The sequence below is a fragment of the Hordeum vulgare genome, chromosome 1H (genome assembly GCF_904849725.1).
Source record: "Hordeum vulgare subsp. vulgare chromosome 1H, MorexV3_pseudomolecules_assembly, whole genome shotgun sequence".
Lineage (NCBI taxonomy): Eukaryota > Viridiplantae > Streptophyta > Magnoliopsida > Poales > Poaceae > Hordeum > Hordeum vulgare.
This window is the reverse complement of record NC_058518.1, coordinates 385,513,128-385,537,500: the sequence shown is the minus strand read 5'-3', so window position 1 is coordinate 385,537,500 and position 24,373 is coordinate 385,513,128.

Sequence of the window (24,373 nt, the reverse complement as noted above, 5' to 3'; positions counted from 1 at the left end):
ATATGTGAACCTCTCCTTCTTTACCACTTCCTATTAATTGCAACAATGACCAAGGTCTACGTTTGTCTACTCTCAACAAGTTTCAATCCTCATCGTTTTTATATGTGAAGCCATCACTTCCCATAAGATCACTATATGATCTTTCATGCTCTTGTTCTTTCTCGATCTTTTGATCATGGCAAGAGGCAAAGCCCTTAAACTAAGATACTCTTTATTATATGGCTCACGAGCTCGAATACATCGGGGGTGACACAAAGCAAAACCCAAGACTAGAACACTAAGACTTTTATTCTACTAGAGAAAGAGAAAATTGAAAAGGAACAAACTAAAACAAAGTTAAAGTCAAAAGATATGATGGTGATACGATACCGGGGCAATTCCCCCAAGCTTGGCACAAGCCAAGGGGATTGCCCATACCCATGCTCACTTGTCTTCCCTTGGAGGTGTTGGTGGTGGAGTTGTTGCAATCTTTGATTCCAAGAGGGCCATTAGTCTTTGATTTATACCTTGGAGATCTGTGATATGTTTCTCCAGCAAAACAACTTCACGAGTGAGATAAGTACTGCGAGCACGAGTTGTTTCACAAAACCTCAAGAGTTCAATGAAGGATGGAGATCGTAGGTGGAGGTAGGGTTGGAGGAAATCCACTTCTTCAACTTCTTCCTTGTTGAGCACAGATTGCACTTCGTCCCATGCCTGACTCTTCTCCTTAGCTTTGCCCTTGGTTTCTTTAGGTAGCCTTTCCTTGGACTCTATGACTTCCATCTTTTTCATATCAGCATATACTTCTCCATAGACTTGAGGGAGATTGTTCTCCCCCACAGATTCCTGAGACGACATCTTGCTCTAAATCTGCGGCAGAAAACAAGCTCGAAACGAAAACAGAGGAAATTTGCGTGATACGGAGGTCAGACCTTTCGGGAGAATATATAATGATTTTTTCCAGACAAGAAGGAGTAATCCGCACGAAAACGGAGTCCGGGAGGCGCACGAGGTGGCCACAAGCCCTCCAGCCCCGGCCAGGGGGTAGGCCGGGCCTAGGAGGCTTGTCGCCTCCTCGGGCACTTTCCTGACTGCTTTAAATTTTTCTATTTTTTCAAATATTCCAAAACGGAGGAAAATTGCTACGGGAAAATTTTTGGAGTCGGTTTACTTACCGAATCACATACCTCCTCGTTTTCGGAGTCTGAAACAGGCTGATAAATATCCCTTATGTACCCCTCCGGAGTTATGGTATTGATAATGTTGCTCTCAACATTTATGGGAGTACCTGAGATATAATGCTTGATTCTCTGCCCGTTTACCACTCTCGGACAATTACCTTCCATGTTGTTGATCTTGATAGCACCGGAATGATATACTTCCTCAAAAATATAGGGACCTTCCCATTTAGAGAGAAGCTTGCCTGCAAAAATCCTTAAACGAGAATTGTATAGCAAGACATAATCACCTACATTGAACTCACGCTTTTGTATCCTCTTATCATGCCACCTCTTAACCTTTTCTTTGAATAACTTGGCATTTTCATATGCCTGAGTTCTCCATTCATCAAGCGAGCTAATGTCAAATAACCTCTTCTCACCAGCAAGTTTGAAATCAAAGTTAAGCTCTTTGATTGCCCAATAAGCTTTATGCTCTAGCTCAAGAGGTAGATGACATGCTTTACCGTACACCATTTTGTACGGAGGCATGCCCATGGGATTCGTATAGGCAGTTCTATAAGCCCACAGTGCATCATCGAGCTTCTTAGACCAATTCTTTCTAGACCCGTTGACAGTCTTTTGCAGAATCAGTTTAATCTCTCTATTGCTTAGCTCTACTTGACCACTGGACTGAGGGTGATAGGGAGACGCAATTCTATGATTGACATCATACTTAGCAAGCGTTTTACGGAAAACACCATGAATGAAGTGTGAACCACCGTCGGTCATTAGATATCTAGGGACTCAAAATCTAGGGAAGATAACTTCCTTAAGCATCCTGATAGAGGTGTTGTGATCAGCACTACTAGTGGGGATAGCTTCTACCCACTTAGTGACATAATCAACAACAACTAGGATATGAGTATACCCGTTGGATTTTGGAAAAGGTCCCATATAATAAAAACCCCCAAAGATCAAATGGTTCAATGACAAGTGAATAGTTCATAGGCATTTCCTGTCGTTTACTAATATTACCTATTCTTTGACATTCGTCACAAGACAAGACAAACTTACGGGCATCCTTGAAGAGAGTGGGCCAATAGAAACCTGATTGCAATACCTTGTGCGCAGTTCTATCTCCCGCATGGTGTCCTCCGTAGGCCTCGGAGTGGAACTTCTGTAGGATATGTCCCTGTTCATGTTCAAGTACACAACGTCTAATAACACCATCTACTCCTTCCTTATAAAGGTGAGGGTCATCCCAAAAGTAATGTCTCAAGTCAAAGAAGAATTTCTTCTTTTGCTGGTATGTGAAACTAGGTGGTATATATTTGGCAACGATATAGTTTGCATAATCAGCATACCACGATGCACTACGTGAAGCATTGATGACATTCAATTGCTCATCGGGAAACCTATCATCAATAGGTTGTGGGTCATCAAGAATGTTCTCCAACCTAGACGAATTATCTGCTACTGGGTAATCAGCACCCTTCCTGTCGACAACGTGCAAATCAAATTCTTGTAGCAAGAGAACCATCTGATAAGTCTAGGTTTAGCGTCTTTCTTCTCCATGAGGTATATAATAGCAGCATGATCAGTGTGAATAGTGACTTTGGAATCAACTATGTAAGACCTGAACTTTTCACATGCAAACACGACTGCTAAAAATTCCTTTTCTGTAGTAGCATAGTTTCTTTGGGCACTGTCTAGAGTTTTACTAGCATAGTGAATAACATTCAACTTTTTATCAACTCTTTGCCCTAGGACACCACCAACAGCATAATCACTAGCATCACACATGATTTCAAAAGGTAAGTTCCAATCAGGTGGTTGAAAAATAGGTGCAGTTATCAAAGCCCTCTTAAGTATTTCGAAGGCTTCCTCACAATCATCATCAAAAACAAAAGGAATATCCTTTTGCAAGAGATTGGTAAGAGGCCTAGAAATCTTAGAGAAGTCTTTAATGAACCTTCTATAGAAACCAGCATGACCAAGGAAACTTCTTATACCTTTGATATCTCTGGGGTATGGCATTTTCTCGATTGCATCAACCTTAGCCTTATTGACTTCAATAGCTCTTTTAGAAATTTTATGTCCTAAGACGATGCCTTCATTGACCATAAAGTGGCACTTCTCCCAATTCAAGACAAGATTGGTGTCTTTACATCTCTGCAACACTCGATCAAGGTTGTTGAGGCAATCATCAAAAGAAGACCCATGAACGGAAAAGTCATCCATGAAAACCTCAACAATATTTTCACAAAAGTTAGAGAATATAGCCATCATACATCTTTGAAAGGTGGCAGGTGCATTACATAAGCCAAAAGGCATACGTCTATAAGCAAAGGTACCGAAAGGGCAGGTGAAAGTGGTTTTCTCCTGATCAGATTGTGCAACTGGTATTTGGGAGAAACCAGAATAACCGTCTAGAAAGCAGAAGTGTGTGTGTTTAGACAGTCTTTCTAGCATTTGGTCGATAAAAGTCAAAGGGTAATGATCTTTCCTAGTGGCTTTATTCAATTTCCTAAAATCGATCACCATCCTATAGCCAGTAATAATCCTTTGCGGGATCAATTCATCCTTATCATTAGGGACAACGGTAATGCCTCCCTTCTTAGGGACGCAATGCACCGGACTCACCCAATCGCTATGAGCAACAGGATAAATAATACCTGCCTCCAGGAGCTTTAGTATTTCTTTTCTTACTACTTTCACCAACTGGTTTGAAATCAGGATCAGTTTTAGTCTTGTGCTCGCATAGAGTGAGACTAATGCCCTTAAGATCATCAAGAGTATATCCAATAGCAGCACGGTGCTTCCTCAGAGTTTTTAGTAGCTTCTTTTCTTCATGCTCTGAGAGGCTAGCACTAATTATGACAGGATATATCTCTTTTTCATCAAGATAAGCATACTTAAGAGTATCAGGCAACTGTTTAAGCTCGAACACAGGATCACCCTTTGGTGGGGGTGGATCCCCAAGCAGTTCAACAGGCACATTGTTCTTAAGGATAGGATATTGTTCTAAGACAACTCTATGTATCTCATCCCTTTCATCCATATGCATATCATTTTCATGCTCAAGCAAGTATTGATCTAAGGGATCAGTAGGAGGCACGGCAATAGAAGCTAAGGCAATAATTTCATCCTTACTAGGCAACTCCTTTTCATGAGGTTGTCTACCAAACTTGGAGAAATTGAACTCATGTGACACACCTTCAAAGCCAACAGTGACAGTTTGCTTCTCACAATCAATATGAGCATTGACGGTATTGAGGAAGGGTCTGCCAAATATGATGGGACAAAAGCTATCTTGGGTGGTAGCAAGAACGAGGAAATCAGCAGGATACTTCTTTTTACCACACAAGACTTCAACATCCCTAACAATTCCTACAGGGCACATAGTATCTCTATTGGCAAGATGAATAGTGACATCAATAGGCTCTATCTCAATAGGTGCAATCTCATCTTTGATTTCATCATATAAGGATTGAGGTATTGCACTAACACTAGCACCCACGTCACATAAACCATGATAGCAATGATCTCCTATCTTAACAGAAACAACAGGCGTGCTAACAACAGGCCTATGTTTGTCTCTAGCGTGAGGTTTAGCAATTCTAGCAGCATCTTCGCAGAAGTGAATACTATGTCCCTCAACATCGTTGGACAAAAGATCTTTAATAATAGCAATGCTAGGTTCAACTCTAATATTCTCAGGGGGTGTAGGTGTTCTAATGTAGCCTCTACGTATCATAGTTGAAGCTTTAGAATAATCCTTTATCCTAACAGGGAAAGGTAGTTTCTCAATGTAAGCACTGGGAACAACGGGATCATTATAGGCAATGACTCTCTCTTCAACTGGATTGGGTTTAACTACATTGACTTCTAAAGGAGGAGGATATTTAAACCACTTCTCTATGGGGAGATCAACATGAGCAGCAAATGATTCACACAATGAAGCTACTATCTCAGAGTCAAGTCCATACTTAGCGCTAAAGTCACAAAAAGTATTTGTTTCAACAAAGGATTTAACGCAATCAAACTGGAAATTCATACCTGACTCCTTACCTTCTTCAAGCTCCCAATATTCAGAGTTGCGTTTAATTCTCTCCAATAAATTCCATTTGAAGTCAATATCTCTTCATAAAAGAACCGGTACAAGAAGTATCAAGCATGGTGCGATCATCATGAGAAAGCCGAGCATAAAAGTTCTGAATGATAATTTCTCTCAAGAGGTCATGATTGGGGCATGAATATAACATTGATTTAAGCCTCCCCCAAGACTGAGAGATGCTTTCTCTGTCACGAGGCCAAAAATTATAAATATAATTCCGATCACGATGTACTAAATGCATAGGATAAAACTTTTGATGAAATTCCAATTTCAACTGATTGTAGTCCCATGATCCAGTATCATCACATACCCTATACCATGTCAACGCCTTATCCTTCAAAGATAAAGGAAAGACCTTCTTCTTGACCTCATCCTCGGGCAAACCTGCAAGCTTAAATAAACCACAAACTTCATATACATAGATTAGATGCAAGTCTGGATGTGATGTTCCATCTCGTGTAAAAGGATTAGCCAGCAGTTTCTCAAGCATACCCGAAGGAAATTCAAAGCAAATATTTACAGTAGGTGCAGCAGGTTGAGGAGAAACTCTTTGTGCTTCCGTTCGAGGTGAAGATACCCCGAACAAGCCCCTCAAAAGATTAGTATCCATAGTGACTAGTGACAATAAATTTCAGCACACTATATGAATGTTTCCTTACCAAGTTCCACTTACCAAAGGCGCTTCACTCCCCAGCAATGGCGCTAGAAATGAGTCTTGATGACCCACAAGTATAGGGGATCAATCGTAGTCCTTTCGATAAGTAAGAGTGTCGAACCCAACGAGGAGCAGAACGATCTAACAAGTGGTTTTCAGCAAGGTAATATCTGCAAGCACTAAAATTATCGGTAACAAGTGATTGTATGGTGAGATGATTCGTAGCAAGCAACAAGTAACAAAAGTAGCAACCATGCAGAAAAGTGGCCCAATCCCTTTTGTAGCAAGGGACAAGCCTGGACAAAGTCTTATAGGAGGAAAAACGCTCCCGAGGACACACGGGAATCTCTATCATGCTAGTTTTCATCATGTTCATATGATTCGCGTTCGTTACTTTGATAGTTTTATATGTGGGTGGACCGGCGCTTGGGTACTTCCCTTACTTGGACAAGCATCCCACTTATGATTAACCCCTCTCGCAAGCATCCGCAACTACGAAAGAAGAATTAAGACAAAGTCTAACCATAGCATTAAACTAGTGGATCCAAATCAGCCCCTTACGAAGCAACGCATAAACTAGGGTTTAAGCTTCTGTCACTCTAGCAACCCATCATCTACTTACTACTTCCCAATGCCTTCCTCTAGGTCCAAATAATAGTGAAGTGTTATGTAGTCGACGTTCACATAACACCACTAGAGGAAAAACAACATACAACACATCAAAATATCGAACGAATACCAAATTCACATGACTACTATTAGCATGACTTATCCCATGTCCTCGGGAACAAAAGTAACTACTCACAAAGCATAATCATATTCATGACCAGAGAGGTAATGAGTAGCATCAAGGACCTGAACATAAACTCTTCCACCAAATAATCCAACTAGCATCAACTACAAGGAGTAATTAACACTACTAGCAACCTTACATGTATCAATCGGAGTCGTGAAACGGAGATTGGTTACAAGTGATGAACTAGGGTTTGGAGATGAGATGGTGTTGATGAAGATTTTGATGGTGACGAGTCCCCTCCAATGAGAGGAGTGTTGGTGATGACGATGGCGACGATTTCCCCCTCCGGGAGGGAAGTTTCCCCGGCAGGATCGTCCTCCGGAGCTCTAGATTGGTTCTGCTCAAGTTCCACCTCGTGGCAGCGGCGAATCCACGAAAAAGCTCCCTTCTGGGTTTTTTCAAGAGGAAACCCTTCATATAGCAAAAGATGAGCGCCGGAGGGGCAACAGGGGGCCCACAAGCCCTCCAGCCCTAGCCAGGGGGGTAGGCCGGGCCTGCCAGGCTTCTGGCCTCCAGGTGGCGCCCCTCTGGTACTTCTTCCGCCCAGTATTTTTTATATATTCCCAAAAAAATCCACATTGATTTTCACGGCTTTTGGAGTTGCGCAGAATAGGCATCTCAAACTTGCTCCTTTTTCAGGCCAGAATTCCAGGTGTCGGCATTCTCCCTCTTCATGTAAACCTTGCAAAATAAGAGAGAAAAGGCATAAGTATTGTACCGTGAAGTGAAATAACAGCCCAAAAAGCGATAAATATCAACATGAAAGCATGATGCAAAATGGACGTATCAAGGTTCTACAACCTCATCAAGTTCTATCTTCCTCCCACTCAATTCTTTCGAGAGAAACTCCTTCTCAAGAAAAGCTCTGTTCTTAGCAACAAACACTTTGCCCTCGGATCTTAGATAGAAGGTGTACCCAACTATCTCCTTTGGGTAACCTATGAAGACACGCTTTTCCGCTTAGGGTTCTAGCTTTTCAGGCTGGAGCTTTTTGACATAAGCATCGCATCCCCAAACTTTAAGAAACGATAACTTTGGCCTCTTGCCATACCACAGCTCATATGGTGTCGTCTCAACAGATTTTGATGGTGCCCTATTTAAAGTGAATGCAACTATCTCTAGTGCATAACCCCAAAATGATAATGACAAATCGGTAAGAGACATCATAGATCGTACCATATCCAACAAAGTACGATTACGACGTTCGGATACACCATTAGGCAGTGGTTTTCCACGCGGTGTCAACTGTGAAACTATTCCACATTGTCTTAAGTGAGCACCAAACTCAAAACTCAGATATTCGCCCCCTCGATCAGAACGCATGAACATGATCTTCTTGTTACGATGATTTTCAACTTCACTCTGAAAGTGCTTGAACTTCTCAAACGTTTCACACTTGTGCTTTATCAATTAGATATATCCATACCTACTCAACTCATTAGTGAAGGTGAGAAAATAACGATATCCGCCGCGCGCCTCCACACTCATTGGACCGCACACATCGATATGTATGAGCTCCAACAAGTCACTTGCACGCTCCATTATTCTGGAGAAGGGATTCTTAGTCATCTTGCCCATGAGGCATGGTTCGCACGTGTCAAGTGATTCAAAATCAAGTGACTCCAAAAGCCCATCGAAATGGAGTTTCTTCATGCGCTTTACTCTAATATGACCTAAGCGGCAGTGCCACAAAAATGTGGCGCTATCATTATTAACTCTACATCTTTTGGTCTCAATGTTATGTATATGTGTATCATCACAATCAAGATTCATTATGAACAAACCTCTCACATTGGGTGCATGACCATAAAAGATATTACTCATAGAAATAGAACAACCATTATTCTCTGACTTAAATGAGTAACCGTCTCGCAATAAACAAGATCCAGATATAATGTTCATGCTTAACGCAGGCACTAAATAATAATTATTTAAGTTCATAACTAATCTTGATGGTAACTGAAGTGAGACTGTGCCGAAGGCGATTGCATCAACCTTGGAACCATTTCCCACGCGCATCGTCACTTCATCCTTCGCCAACCTTCGTTTATTCCGCAGTTCCTACTTCGAGTTGCAAACATGAGCAACAGAACTCGTATCAAATACCCCGGCACTACTACGAGAGTTGGTTAAGTACACATCAATAACATGTATATGACATATACCTGATTTTTCTTTTTCCGCCTTCTTATCAGCCAAATACTTGGGCAACTGCGCTTCAAGTGACCCATCCCCTTGCAATAATAGCACTCCGTTTCCGGCTTAGGTCCAGCCTTGGGTTTCTTCGTTGGATTGGCAACATTTTTTCTGCTCTTCTTGGAGTTACCCTTCTTGCCTTTGTTGTTTCTCTTGAAACCAGTGGTCTTATTGACCATCAACACTTGCTGCTCTTTCCGGAGTTCTGACTCTGCAACTTTCAGCATCGCAGATAACTCGTCGGGTGACTTGTTCATCCCTTGCATGTTATAGTTCAACACAGAGCTCTTATAGCTAGGTGGCAGTGATTGAAGAATTTTTTCAGTGGTAGCCTCTTGCGGGAGTTCAATCCCCACCTCAGCTAGACGGTTTGAGTACCCAGACATTTTGAGCACATGTTCACTCACATACGAATTCTCCTCCATCTTGCAAGCATAGAATTTATCGGAGGTCTCATAACTCTCGATCCGGGCGTTCTTCTGAAAGATAAACTTCAACTCCTCGAACATCTCATATGCTCCATGACACTCAAAGCGTCGTTGAAGTCCCGGTTCTAAGCCATACAAGACGGCACATTAAACTACTGAGTATTCCTCCTTACGCGATTGCCAAGCGTACAAAACATCTTGGTGAGACGTAGCAGGTGGTTCATCTCCTAGCGCAGCATCAAGGACATAATTCCTTTTCCCAGCTTGTAGGATGAGCCTAAGATTACGTGCCCAGTCTACAAAATTGCTTCCATCATCTTTCAACTTAGCTTTCTCTAGGAACATGTTGAAATTCAGGGTTGCTATTGCGTGAGCCATTGATCTACAACATAAAATATTGCAAAGTGGACTTAGACTATGTTCAAGACAATTAGAGTTTAACTAATCAAATTACTAATAAACTCCCACTCAAATAGACATCCCTCTAGTTACTTGAGTGTGACATGATCCAAATTCACTAACTCAAGTCCGATCATCACGTGAGTTGAGTATAGTTTCAGTGGTAAACATCTCTATGCTAATCATATCAACTATTCGATTCATGCTCGACCTTTCGGTCTCTTGTGTTCCGAGGCCATGTTTGCACATGCTAGGCTCGTCAAGTTTAACCCGAGTGTTCCGCGTGTGCAACTGTTTTGCACCCGTTGTATGTGAACGTTGAGTCTATCACAGCCGATCATCATGTGGTGTCTCAAAACGACGAACTGTCGCAACGGTGCACAGTCGGGGAGAACACAATTTTCTCTTGAAATTTTAGTGAGGGATCACCTTATAATGCTATCGTCGTTCTAAGCAAGATAAGGTGCATAAAAGGATTAACATCACATGCAATTCATAAGTGACATGATATGGCCATGGTATTGTGCTTCTTGATCTCCATCACCAAAGCACCGGCATGATCTTCTTGTCACCGGCGCCACACCATGATCTCCATCATCGTGCCGCCATCGAGGTTATCGTGCTATCTATGCTATTACTACTAAAGCTACCACCTAGCAATATAGTAAACGCATCTGCAAACACAAACGTTAATTTAAAACAACCCTATGGCTCCTGCCGGTTGCCGTAGCATCGACGTGCAAGTCGATATTAACTATTACAACATGATCATCTCATACATCCAATATATCACATCATGTCTTTGGCCATATCATATCACAAGCATACCCTGCAAAAACAAGTTAGACGTCCTCTAATTTGTTGTTGCATATTTTACGTGGCTGCTATGGGTATCTAGTAGATCGCATCTTACTTACGCAAAAACCACAACAGAGATGTGAAAATTGCTATTTAACCTCTCTCCAAGGACTGCCTCGGTCAAATCCAATTCAACTAAAGTTGAATAAACCGACACCCGCCAGTCATCTTTATGCAACGAGTTGCATGTTGGTCGATGAAACCAGTCTCTCATAAGCGTACGAGTAATGTCAGTCCGGGCCGCTTCAATCCAACGATACTGTCGAATCAAGAAAATACTAAGGAGGGCAGCAAATTGAACATCAACGCCCACAAAAACTTTTGGGTTCTACTCGAGATTACATCTACGCATGAACCTAGCTCATGATGCCACTGTTGGGGAACGTTGCATGGGAAACAAAAAATTTCCTACGCACACGAAGACCTATCATAGTGATGTTCATCTACGAGAAGGAGATCGGATCCACATACCCTTGTAGATCGCTAAGTGGGAAGCGTTAAGAAACACGGTTGATGTAGTGGTACAACTTCGTGATTCAAATCACCTTCGTCCCACGATCCGTCCCGATCTAGCACCAAACGGACGGCACCTCCGCGTTCAACACACGTACAGCTCAATGACGATCTCTGCGTTCTTGATCCAGCAAGAGAGACGGGGAAGTAGATGAGTTCTCCGGCAGCGTGATGACACGCCAGTGTTGGTGATGATCTATTCCTACACGGCTCCGCCCGAGCTCCGCGGAAACTAATCTAGAGGAAGAACTACGTGGTATAGGTTTGAGTTGCACGTGGCAAAGTTGTGTCTCAAAAGCCCTAAAACCACCAATATATATAGGAGGAGGGGAGGGGCTAGCCATGGGGCTCAAGGGATCTCCAAGGGCGCCGACCGAGAGGAGGAGGTGGACTCCCATCCCAAGTCGGTTTGGGGGAAGGAGTCCACTCCTTCCTTCCCACCTCCCCCTTTCCCTTTTTCTTTTGGTTTTTTATCCTTGTGGCGCCATAGCCAACTTGGGCTGGCCTCACCATCCCACTAAGGTATGGGGCGCCATCCTAGGGCTACTCGGCTCACTCCCGGGTGGGTGGGCCCCTCCCGGTGAATACCCGGAAACCCTTCGTCACTCCCGGTACACTGTCGGTAATGCCCGAAATCATTCCGGTGAACAAATGAAACCATCCTATATATCAATCTTTGTTTTCGGACCATTCCGGAAACCCTCGTGACGTTTTGTGATCTCATCCGGGACTCCAAACAACCTTCGGTCACCAACACATATTACTAAACTATACTAAAACGTCACCGAACCTTAACTGTGCACACCCTGCGGGTTCGAGAACTATGCAAACATGACCCGAGACACTCCTCGGTCAATATCCAATAGCGGGACCTAGATGTCCATATTGGATACTACATATTCTATGAAGATCTTATCTGTTGAACCTCTGTACCAAGGATTCATATAATCCCGTATAACATTCCCTTTGTCCTTCGGTATGTTACTTGTGTGAGATTTGATCGTCGGTATCTCGATACCTATTTCAATCTCGTTACCGGCAAGTCTCTTTACTCGTTTCGTAATACAAGTTCCCGTGACTTACACGTGACTCACATTGCTTGCAAGGCTTGTATGTGATGTTGTATTACCGAGTGGGCCCCGAGATACCTCTCTGTCACACGGAGTGACAAATCCCAGTCTTGATCCATGCTAACTCAAGGACACCTTCGGAGATACCTGTAGAGCACCTTTATAGTCACCCAATAATGTTGTGACGTTTGCTACACACAAGGTATTCCTCCGATGTCAGTGAGTTACATGATCTCATGGTCATAGGAATGAATAATTGAGACGCAGAAAACAATAGCAACAAAATGACACAATCACATGCTACGTTTATAATTTGGGTCTTGTCCATCACATCATTCTACTAATGATGTGATCCAGTTATCAAGTGACAACACTTGCATATGGTCAAAAAACCTTTAACCATCCTTGATCAACTGGCTAGCCAACTAGAGGCTTACTAAGGACATTGTTTTGTCTATGTATCCACACATGTATCTATGCTTTCATTCAATACAATTATAGCATGGATAATAAATGATTATCTTGAAATAGGAAATATAATAATAACTATTTTATCATTGCCTCTAGGGCATATTTCCAACACGGGTCTGTTAGTGAACATGTGCTCAGAATGTCTCGGTACTCTAACCATCTGGCTGAGCTGGGAATTGCTCTCCTGCCAGAGGCTATCACTGACAGAGTTCTTCAATCACTGCCACCTAGCTACAAAGGCTTTGTGTTGAATTATAAGATGCAAGGGATGAATAAATCACTCGCCGAGCTGTTTGTGATGCTTAAAGTCACAGAGTCAGAAATCCAGGAAGAGCAACAAGTGTTGATGGTCAATAAGACCACCAGTTTCAAGAAAAACGACAAGGGAAAGAAGGGTAACTCCAAGAAGACTGGAAAAGCTGTTGCCCCTCTGACAAAGAAACCCAAGTCTGGACCCAAGCCGGAGACTGAATTCTATCATTGCAAGGGGACTGGTCACCGGAAGAGGAACTACCCCAAGTATGTGGCCGATAAGAAGGCGGCCAACACCAAACAAGGTATATTTGATATACATGTTATTGATGTGTACCTCACTAGCTCTCGTAGTAGTGCCTAGGTATTTGATACCGGTTCTGTTGCTCACATTTGCAAGTCGAACACCAACTGTGAAATAAACAAAGGCTGGCGAAGGATGAAGTGACGATGCATGTGGGAAATGGTTCCAAGGTTGATGTGATACCCGTCGGCACGATCTCACTTCAGTTACCATCGGGATTAGTGATGAACCTGAATAAATGTTATTTAGTGTCTGTGTTAAGCATGAACATTATATGTGGATCTTGTTTATTGCGAGACGGTTACTCATTTAAATCAGAGAATAATGGTTGCTCTATTAATATGAGTAATATCTTTCATGGTCATGCACCCAATGTGAGGGGGTTATTCATGTTGAATCTCGATAGTGATGATACACATATACATAACATAGAGACCAAAAGATGTAGAGTTGATAATGATAGCACCACTTTCTTGTGGCACTGTCGCTTAGGCCATATTGGTGTAAAACGCATGAAGAAACTAAATGTTGATGGACTTTTGGAGTCACTTGACACATGCGAACCATACCTCATGGGCAAGATGACTAAGACTCTGTTCTCCGGAACAATGAAGTGTGCAAGTGACTTGTTGGCGATCATACATATTGATGTGCGCGGACCGATGAGCATAGAGGCGCGCGGTGGATATCGTTATTTTCTCACCTTCACTGATCATTTGAGTAGATATGGTTTTATTTACTTGATGAAGCGCAAGTTTAAAATGTTTAAAAGTTCAAGCAATTTCAAAGTGAAGTTGAAAACCATCGTAACAAGAAGATAAAATTCCTACGATCTCATCGAGGAAATGAGTATGTAAGTTACGAGTTTGGTGCTCACTTAAGACAATGTGGAATTGTTTCACAGTTGACACCGCCTAGAACACCACAGCGTAATGGTGTGTCTGAACGTCGTAATCGTACTTTATTAGATATGGTGCGTTCGATGATGTCTCTTACCGATTTGCCGTTATCATTTTGGGGCTATGCATTGCAGACAACTACATTCACTTTAAATAGGGCAGCATCAAAATTCGTTGCGACGACACCATATGAACTGTGGTATGGCAAGATCCCGCTATTGGATGTTGACCGGAGAGTGTGTAGGATCCATTATGGGCATCTAGGTCCCGCTATTGGATGTTGACCGGAGGGTGTCTCGGTCATGTCTACATAGTTCTCGAACCCACCGGGTCTGCACACTTAAGGTTCGGTGTCGTTTCGGTATAGTTGAATTATTGATGTTGGTAAATGAATGTTTTTCGGAGTCCCGGATGAGATCTCAGACGTCACGAGGGTTTCCATAATGGTCTGGAGATGAAGACTGATCTATAGAAAGTATCCATTGGCTTCCGGAAGGTTTTCGGGCATTACCGGTAAAGTACTTACCGGGAGTGGCGAATGGGTTCCGGAGTTCCACCGGGAGTGTCCACCCACTAGGGAGAGAACCAAAGAGGCCCAAGGGTGGCGCACCAGCCCTTAGTGGGATGGTGGCCAGCCCAAGAAGGGCCACTTCGGCCGAAGAAGGAGAAAGGAAAGGAGAGGAGGCCAAACCGAATTGGGGAAGGATGGCTCGTCCTTCCAAGTTGTGTTGGAGGAGGACTCCTCTCTCTCCTCTTGCGCCGGCCGAATCCTAGGGGCTTTCCCTAGGGCGCCACAGCTCCCTCCCACCTATATATAGTGGAGGTGAGAGAGGCTTTTGACACCCTAAGCCATAGTGCAGCCCTCTCTTCCTCCACCACTTCGTGAAACCCCACACCTAGTTCGGTACGGGACGGCGAAGCCCTGCCGGAGTAGCTCCACCACCATCACCGCCACGCCGTCGTGCTGCCGGAGAATTTAGCTACCTCTCCGTCTCTCTTGCTGGATCAAGAAGGCGGATATTGTCATCGAGTTCTACGTGTGCTGAACGCGGAGGTGCCGTCTGCTCGGTACTAGATTGGGACGGTGTTCGTGGGACGCTTGCGATTTGGATCACGAAGACGTTCGACTACATCAACCGCGTTTCTTAACGCTTCCCGCTTAGCGATCTACAAGGGTATGTGGATCCGATCTCTCCTCTCGTAGATGATCATCACCATGATAGGTCTTGCGTGTGCGTAGGAAATTTTTTGTTTCCCATGCAACGTTCCCCAACACTTCCTTGGGTTCTAAGTCAAGCAACGAAGTCAAGAAACCTTCATCAACCAAGCTAAATACACTAATGACATGCTCAAAAGGGTCCACATGGATGAACTCAATCCTCCCAAGGCCAACACTCATATACCTCTCAAATGCCATCTTGACTGTGATCCCAATGGTAAAGACGTGGATCAAAAGGTATACCGCTCCATGATTGGATCCCTGCTTTACCTTTGTGCATCTTGACCGGATATTATGTTAAGTGTGGGAGTTTGTGCACGATTTCAATCCGCACCTAAGGAAAGCCATTGTGTGGCGGTCAAGCGAATCTTTCAATATTTAGCTCATACCCGAAACTTTGGCTTATGGTACCCCAAAGGTACTTCATTTGATCTCAGGGGATACACGGACTCAGATTGGGCAGGAGACCGTGTGGATAGAAAGTCCACTATGGCCGAGTATGTAGCCGCTGCAAGCTGTCGTGCACAAATTCTTTTGATGAGGCAAACTTTAAAGTATTATGGTGTCACGTGTGACAAAGTGACTCTTTAAAGTGACAATGAAAGTGCAATCATGATCTCCAACTACTTAGTTCAACATTGCAAGACGAAGCATATCGAGATTCGTCATCACTTCATCTGGTAGCATATCAAGCGCGGAGAGATAGATCTTGCCCATCTCAATACTAATGAGCAACTTGCTGATATTTTCATGAAGCCATTGGATGAAGCAAGATTTCGCGAGCTAAGGCATGAGCTAAATATCATTTATTCGAGCAATGTGGCTTGAAATTTTATACACCCCACCACACTCATCATATTATCTTGTTTAGATGTAGGCATGGATTTAGGGGGAGTGTTGTTCTCGCAATGAACTCTCCCTCCCCCTATTATGCATAAATCGATCAAGTCTTTCACATTAGTCATTTTTATGATACTTGTGCCTCAAAGACGAGTTTTGGTCATGGGCCTAAGGTTAAAATCTTCCCGGTGCCATACCAATTGACTCAAACATGGGTGGCTTCGCCCCCCCCCCTAGTGAGGTATTTACCTTTTAGAGCTTATTCGTGTTTTTGTCACCCCAAGGTGGTTTTTCTTCGGTTTAAATATTCAAAACTTGGTGGGTCCCCTTTCATTGGTTGGTTTTTTAGTCTCTTATCCATTTCTTAAAAAGGAAAACAAAATTTATGCATAAGTCACCTCTAGGAGTCTCTTTGCGTTCATTATTAGTGGTACTACCGGAGGCCAGAGCGGTACTACCTCTCATTAGAGGTATTACCGCGGTCGACCGCGGTACTACCGCTGGGCGGTACTACTGCTCTCATGAGTGATATTATTGATCTTGCGAGACCACCACGGGGTTATGAGGGCGGGCAGGGGTAGTTTCCACTCCTCATACCCATTCACCCCTTCCTCGTCGCGAGCTTCTCTCTCCACGCGACCCAAGAGCTCCGGAGGCTGCCGCCGGATCTTCGTTTTCGTCCGTTCTTCCGTGATTTCGACTGATGGACTCGATCTCCACCTCTTCCTCTTGCCATTGATGTCGGTATTGCCCCTGTTCTTCTCTCTTTTGGTTCTTTCCCTTAAGATCTAGGTTTAGGGCAATAGGAGATGCATCCTTTGATTTTTCGTCAAATCGTGGGATGAGTAGGATATGGAAGGCGGCTAGGGAGTAGATTTGATGTTCTAGTGGAGCATATTTTCCCTTGGCATCCCCGATAGTACCAGATCTGCCCGACGGCAATGGATGTCCCCATGGCCTCCGCACCGAGCGGTACTACCACTTATGGGTCGTACTACCGCTGTGATCCACGGTACTACCGCTTGGGATGGCATTAACATCATACTTAGATTCAACATATTTTTCTAATTAAATTCGATATATAACATGTTAAATTTAGAGTTTGGATTTAATAAATATAGATATTTTTGAAAAGCATTTGATATGTACTGCGGGCTGATTAACTCAGATATTAGAGGGTTTCTCACAAAATCATAAATCAAACTTAAAAGTAGCCTATGGGTTGATTCTAAAAAATCAAAGGGGTTTCTACAAAAACAAAAAGCCTAAGGTAAAACTAGATTGTGGGTTGATTACGAGAAACATGAGAATCGGGCCAAGAATATCACCTTCCTTCATTAATATAAAAGATATATATTTAGCTTGATCGTGAAGTCAACGTAGCCAGCCAAATCAATTGAGCTAATTTAACTGATATCGCTAATTAACGAAGCTTTACATTTTCTTTCCTCTTCTATTCGTCCCTGGGCGGCTTTCTATAACAACGGTGTGTGTAGCATGTGCTGTTGCGTCACATTTGTGTAGCAATGGCGTTAGCTAAAGAGTTGCTCTATGTCTCCCTTATAGCGAGACCTACCTTGCTCACGCCTCATGCGCCTCGCTAAAAGCTACAACCTTGTGTTTTTTCTTTTACTGACATTTTATTTTATTCTTAGCTTCTTTTTTTATTTTTTATACTTCCAACTATTCTAGAAAGATATTAAGAAAATATAATTTATAAATTAAATTTAAAATAATAATGATGAAGCATCCGAAAAATGTTAAAAGTATACATAAAAAAACTTTAGCTCGTGTATATGAAAAAGGTATAATAAAAAAATACAATGTGTATCAGAAAATTGATCATATATTTTTAAAATGTACGTAAAGCAATAGATTTTTTTAAATATGTAAGTTTGTCATGTAAATGAAAAATATATGCAAAAACAATGTGCATATAAAAAATATTGATCGTGTATTTTAAAATTGGTAAACATAAATAAAAATGCTCCTCATGTATACAAAAAAGTACAACATACTTTAAGTAAGAGTACACATCAAAAACTTATATTTTCAAAGTTATTTATGTATTTTTGAAAATTGTAGCATATATATAAAAATGGTCCTGGTATATATGAAAAGCGTACATTGTGTGTGAAAAAAGTTTTTTAATTAAAAGAATGTTCATCGTGTACTTTAAAAATGCTGATCATATATTAAAAAATGTTCATACTGTACTCCCTTCGTTTCTAGATTTCACTATAAACTACATACGAATGTATATAAACATATTTTAAAGTATAAATGCATTCATTTTGTTTTGTGTGTAGTCCATAGTAAAATCTCTAAAGCGTCTTTTATTTAGGAATGGAGGGAGTATTTACAATAATTTAAACATGTAATAAAAGAATTTTTATATATATAAACATACAATGTGTATGAAAAAGATAGACATAAAAAATCTAAGTTTTGGAAAATATTAAATGTGTGTGTAAAATATGTTCCTTGATCCTTACGAAAAGACGAAGACCAAGGAGATCATGATTGCACTTTCGTTGTGACTGTAAAGAGGCACTTTGTCACACGTGACACCATAATCCTTTAAATTTTGCCTCATCAAAATAATATATGCATAGCATCTTGCAGCGGCTACATACTCAGCCTTAGTTGCCTTCCTATCCACACGGTCTCCTGCCCAATCCAAGTCCGTGTATCCCATGAGATCAAATGAAGCACCTTTGGGGTATCATAAGCCAAAGTTTGGGGTATGATATAAATATATAAAGATTTGCTTGATCGCCACATAGTGGCTCTCCTTAGGTGCGGATTGAAATTGTGCACAAATTCTCACACTTAACATAATATCCGGTCTAGATGCACAAAGGTAAAGCAGAGATCTAATCATGAAGCGGTATACCTTTTTATCCACGTCTTTACCATTAGGGTCAGAGTCAAGATGACATTTGAGAGTCATAGGAGTGTTGGCCTTGGAAGGATTGAGTTCATCCATCTGGAACCTTTTGAGCATGTCTTGAGTGTATTTAGCTTGGTTAATGAAGGTTTCTTGACTTTGTTGCTTGACTTCGAACCCAAGGAAGAACTTCAATTCTCCCATCATAGACATCTCAAACTCTTTGGTCATTAGTGCAACAAATTCTTCACTCAAAGCTTTGTTAGGAGAACCAAATATAATATCATTGCAAGATGTTCCTTGATCCTTACGAAAATGTAAAACATGTTCCTTGATCCTTACGAAAATGTAAAATATGTTCCTTGACACCATAATCCTTGAACCCGGTTCAATATTGCAAGACGAAGCATATTGATATTCATCATCACTTCATTCGGGAGCATATCTAGCGTGGAGAGATAGATCTTGTCCATCTCTAGGGATGGCAATGGTCCAAATCCATCCCATCACCCATCTTCATACCCTCTTCCCATCCACCAAAGCATCCATGGGCACAAATTGTGCCCATGCCCAAATCTATTGCATACTCAGATACCCATGGAGCTCCATGGACATAGAAAAATCAACATGAGACCTTCCCAAAGATCACATTAACTCATCACCATTCATTAACTTACACTAGGTTTAATAATTAGGTTAGTGGGGTGTGGTAGATTAGGGAACATGGGTTGGGCTTTGATCTTGTGTGATTGCAAGTGACTTGGGACTGGAGTTGAACATGTGCTTAGTATAGTGTCACTTCCATATGGTTCCACAAGTCATACGGGTATCCATTGGATATCCATGGAGCAAAAGTTATAACCGTGCCCAACCCGGTTATTCGGGGGTATCCACATCCATAGGTTCATTGGCAGAAATGCGCTCCATACCCTTGCCCAACCGGGTTGGGTATCCATGGATAAAGTTGCCATCCCTATCCATCTCAATACCAGTGAGCAACTTGCAGATATTTTCACGAAGCCATTGGATGAAGCAAGATTTCGCGAGTTAAGGCATGAGCTAAATATCATTGATTTGAGCAATGTGGCTTGAAATTTTGCACACCCCACCACACTCATCATATTATCTTATTTAGATGTACGCATGGATTTAGGGGGAGTGTTGTTCTCCCAGTGAACTCTCCCTCCCCCTATTATGCATAAATCGATCAAGTCGTTCACATTAGTCATTTTTATGACACTTGTGCCTCAAAGACGAGTTTTGGTCATGGGCACAAGCTTAAAGTCTTCGTGGTGCCATATCAATTGACTCAAACATAGGTGGCTTCGGCCACCGCCCCTCCTAGTGAGGCATTTACCCTTTAGAGCATATTCATGTTTTCTGTCACCCCAAGTTGGTTTTTCTTTGACTTAAATCTTCAAAAGTTGGTGGGTCACCTTTAATTGGTTGGTTTTTGAGTCTCTTACCCATTGCTTCAAAAGGGAAACAGAATTTATGCATAAGTCACATCTACGAGTCTCTTTGCGATCATTATTAGCGGTACTACGAGGGGCGAGAGCGGCACTACCTCTCATTAGAGGTACTATCGTGGTCGACGGCGGTACTACTACTCTCATGAGTGGTACTACCGATCTTGTGAGACCACCAAGGGGTTATGGGCGCGGACAGGGGCAGTTTCCACTCCCCATCCCATTCACCCACTTCCTCCTCGTGGGCTTCTCTCTTCACGCGACTAATAAATTCGAAGACCGCCGTCGGATATCCGTTTATGTCGTTCTTCCGTGTTTCCGACTGATGGACTTGATCCCCACCTATTCCTCTTGCTATGGATGTCAGCATTGCCCTCTCCTTCTCTCGTTTGGTTTTTTTCCTTAAGATCTAGCTTTAAGGCAATATGAGATGCATCCTTCGATTTGTCGTCAAATCGCGGGATGAGTAGGATGTGGAAGGCGGCTAGGGAGTAGATTTGATGTTCTAGTCGAGAATATTTGCCCTTGGCGTCCCCGGTAGCACCAGATCTGCCCAGCAGTAGTGGTTGAACCTATGGCCTCCGCCCCGAGCGGTAGTACCGCTCTGATGAGCAGTATCAGACGGTAGTACCACTTATGGATATAATTAGATTCAACACATTTATATTCAATATATTTTTATAAATTAAATTCGATATATAACATGTTAAATTTAGAGTTTGGATTTTACAAATATAGATATTTTTGAAAATCATTTGATATGTACTTCGGGTTGATTAACTCAAATATTACGGGGTTTCTCACAAAAGCATAAATCTAACTTAAAACTAGACTACAGGTTGATTACCAAAAAAATGAAGGTGGGTTTCTACAAAAACAAAAAACCTGACGTAAAACTAGACTTTTGGTTGATTACTAGAAACATGAGAAGGTTTTCTTGAAAATATCATGACGGACCAAGAATATCTCATTCCTTCATTAATATAAAAGATATATATTTAGCTTGATCGTGAAGCCAACGTAGCCAGCCAAGTCAATTCAGCTAATTTAACTGAAATCCCTAATTAAATGGTACTCCTTGCAAACATCACTCTTCACCTTCTATAGTGCTGATAAATGGCGCACATTGTTGAAATTGAAGAAATTTCTCTTTTTCTGCTGATTCGTTTTCTTAAAATTGTTTATTTCTTAAATAGTGCAACCTAGCGAAGCTTTACATTTTCTTTCCTCTTCTATTCTTCCTCGGGGCCGGCTTTCTATAACAACGATGTGTGTAGCATGTGATCTTGTGTCACATTTGTGTAGCAATGGCGTTAGCTAAAGGGCTGCTCTATGTCTCCCTTATAGCGAGACCTACCTTGCTCTCGCCTCATGGGCCTCCGTAAAAGCTACACCTTTTATTGACATTTTATTTTACTTTTACCTTTTTATATTTTATTTATACTTCCAAATATTCTAGAAAAAATAATAAATTTTAGTTCATACAAAAATTGAAATAATAATGATGAAATATCGAAAAATGTTAAAAGTATACATAAAAAATGTTTAGCTCATGTATAAGAAAAATGTATAATTAAAAATACAATGTGATCAAAAAATTGATCATGTATTTTTAAAATGTACATCAAACATTAGATTTTTTTTAAATATGTTTGTTTTTCATCTAAACAAAAAATATATACAAAAACAATCTGCATATAAAAAAATGTTGATCGTGTATTTTAAAATTGTTAAACATGAATAAAAAATGGTCCTTATGTATACAAAAAAATTACAACGTACATTAAATAAGAGTACACATCAAAAACTTATAATTTTTAATTTAGTTATGCATTTTTCAAAATTGTTAAACATGTATATAAAAATGGTCCTGGTATATACAAAAAGTGTACATTGTCTGTGAAATTTTTTTCCCATTAAAAGGATGTTCATCGTGTATTTAAAATGTTAATATTGTATTTAAAATAATTTAAACATGTAATAAAAAATATACAGTTTGTACGAAAAAGGTAGACATAAAAAAATCTAAGTTTTGAAAAATATTAAATGTGTGTACAATTTCTTCCTTGATCCTTATGAAAAATATTGATTGTGTACTGAAAAAATGTGTACATGTGTTGAACGTATAGTAAATGTAAATCAACAAATAAAAACAACAAAAACAATAAAACTTGAAATAGAAAAAAATAAAAATAAAAAAGGGAATGAAATCCGAAGAATACCAACGCAAAAGAATGGAAACGGTGAGATCCAAGTAGGAAATAGACGATGAAGAAAACCGAGAAAAGAAACAAAGAAAATGGAAGAAAGTTGAAAGAAAAGCAAAAAGAAAAAACAGTGAAACCGAGAAAGAAACCGAGGGAGATATAGTCGCTCGATGCGCGAGTAACGCTCAACGTGCGAAAACCTTGAGTCAAGACGGATTGTGGCATCGTACTAAGCAAGGTATAGTTGATGCAGTAGCTAAATGGGTAGTAAACGTTTTCCGCGAGCGCGCCGGCCGAAACTTTCGGCCGGTCGCGTGTCTGGCGTTGGATCGACGCGCGTGCCCATCGCCTCCTCCTTTCCTCTCCCCCTTCCTCCATCTCCTTCCTCCTCCTCATTCTTCCCTCTTCTTTCCCCCTTCCCTCCTGCAACCTCAGGCGTTGTCGGCGAGCGCTGCGGCTTCTACACCGGCAGCCGCTGCGCCTGACGGTCGGGATCTCGCGTGCCAACCGCCTCCTCCTTTCCTCTCTCCCTTCCTCCATCTCCTTCCTCCTCCTCCTCCTTCTACTCCCCTCCTCTCCCTTTTTCCTCCCTGCAACCTCAGGCATTGTCGGTGAGCGCTGCGGCTTCTCCACCGGCAGCCGCTGCGCCTGACGGCGGTGACCGAAGGTGAACCACGCGAGATGCTGCAGCGGGGTGACGGTTGAAACTTTTTTAATATACGGTTGAAGCTTTTTCTGTCAACGTTTGCAACTTTTTCCTCGTGAAGTATTTTGGTTGAAGCTTTTTTTTAACGGTTGAAGCTTTTCTATACACGGTTGAAACTTTTTGAGGAGTGACCACGCGAGATGCTGCAGTCGGAGTGGCGTTTGAAACTTTTTTCATACACGGTTGAAGCTTTTTCTGTCAACGTTTGCAACTTTCCCTCGTTGAAGTTTTTGGTTGAAGCTGTTTTTCTTAACGGTTGAAGCTTTTTTACACACGGTTGAAACTTTTTATCCAGCGTTTGCAACACAGGGTTGAGATGCGATGAGGTGAAGACCGACGGGCTGCATCCATGGTGCTTTCGACGGGCGGCCGAGGCGGCGACCGACGGTGAGGGCGACCAACGGTGAGGAGGCGGGGCGAGGCGGTCGGCGCGTGCTGGGGCGTCGGCGCATGCGAGGACGGTCGGCGCGTGCTGGGCGTCGGCGCGGGCAAGGCTCGTGCTGGGACAGCGGCTCGCGCGAGGATGGCGGGCGGGTGGGGACTCTGCGCGACTAGATTTGACGGCTAGAGGGCCCTGATCTGACGGCTGTTGCGCGACTGGCGCGAGCCCTCGGGCCGGCGCGCCGGCGCCTAGCACTGTCCAATGGGTAAGCTTCGTTTTTTAGGAAAAAAAACAGAACAAAATTTTGGAGAGGTGCTAGCGTGACATGGACGAAAGAAAAAGCCCATGCAGTGCAATTAGGCCACGGAAGCGTCGATGTGCTTGCACGGGCCTCTTCTAGTGACTAGGAATCATGTACGTGCAAAGCACGTATTTAGTCATAAATAAAATCTAGAATATACAATATGTACACCGTATTACTTATTACAATTCATCTACTTGTTGAAGACTGGACGTATATGTGAACCTTCTTAATAATATTATAATACTCAGTGCAAGGT